Source organism: Pseudophryne corroboree, chromosome 7 (genome assembly GCF_028390025.1).
Source record: "Pseudophryne corroboree isolate aPseCor3 chromosome 7, aPseCor3.hap2, whole genome shotgun sequence".
Classification (NCBI taxonomy): domain Eukaryota; kingdom Metazoa; phylum Chordata; class Amphibia; order Anura; family Myobatrachidae; genus Pseudophryne; species Pseudophryne corroboree.
In genome coordinates, this window is record NC_086450.1 from 146,329,945 (window position 1) to 146,331,165 (window position 1,221).

General features: G+C 40.0%; 1 pseudogene; it reads right to left on the bottom strand.

Moving 5' to 3' along the window:
- Positions 1-522: 522 nt before the first annotated feature.
- Positions 523-641, bottom strand: LOC134946423 (5S ribosomal RNA; annotated as a pseudogene).
- Positions 642-1,221: the final 580 nt, after the last annotated feature.

A 1,221-nucleotide genomic window follows, 5' to 3' on the forward strand; every position in this document is an offset into this window, starting at 1 on the left:
GGCGGTGCTCCCGCACATTAGTTCAAACGAGGACTGTTTTAGTGTCTCTCTGGGGCACACTTTATATAAATTGACTTGTTAATGAAAATGGAATATTTGTGAATGTGAATATGAAGCTAAAACGTAACTTTTATTGGATATCAGACGAAAAAGACAAATTACACAAATAATGCTGTATATATCAGCAGAGTGATTAAAAAAGTATTAAATGATGATAAGACGATAGGTGACTCACTTGGTATGAAGTAGGTGGCAGATGGTTTGTGTGCACACCCACTAGGATTAAGCGAGTATTGATATTTGAAATTAATCAGAGCGAAAATTTGGTAAATCTTGTTTTCTCTATTGGTTTATGAATTTTTTATACGTGAGTATATTCATATGAGAGAAACAAGAAAAAAACGGCTTTAACGACTCCGGACTCCTTCTAGAAAGGTAAACATAGGTAAAGTACTGCAATAAGAAATTGTGGTGGAAAATACTGGTGAATAGAGTGTATATACACGGAAGGTGTGTTCCTTGATACTACAGTACCCAGTATTCCCAGAGGGTCACCCTTTCTGGTACTGACCAGGCCCAATGCTGCTTGGCTTCCAAGATCAGACGAGATCGGGCATGTCCAGCATGGTATGACTGTAGATAGTCAAGTAGATACCTATCTGCGTGTGGAAAAACCAGTTGCTTAATAGGTTTGCCTAGTTGATAGATAGAAGTCATTTTTGTGCCTTTATTTTCAATTATATGATATTCTACAGCTAAAAGGCTATATCTTCGCAGTATTGGTACACCCTATTCTCGTCAGTGGGGCAATGCTCACATGCTCACTGATATCACCACAATTTAGTTGTGGGAAATTGTAAACATATACAATGTGTATGGCCCTTTTTGAGGCCCCCTTTATTATTATTATTATTATTCTTTATTCAAACCGTCCCAGTATCAATAACAGGATACTGGCCCCCCCATGTTCAATTTTGGCCCTGCGTCTATGTGAAAAATCCCCTCTCTTTTGGCTTTATTTTTACATCTAAAGCAACGGGACACATTGTCCAGACACTTTGAAGTAATTGGGAATACCTTTCCCCACCCCCTATTTTTCCCCCACTCCCTTTGATGTAGGCAGACATTGCCGGAGCTCCGGTCACGTGACGCATAGGTCACGTGATTGGGACTCCGATGATGCGATACACGGGCAAATTACAGCGCCACCCCCAAATATGT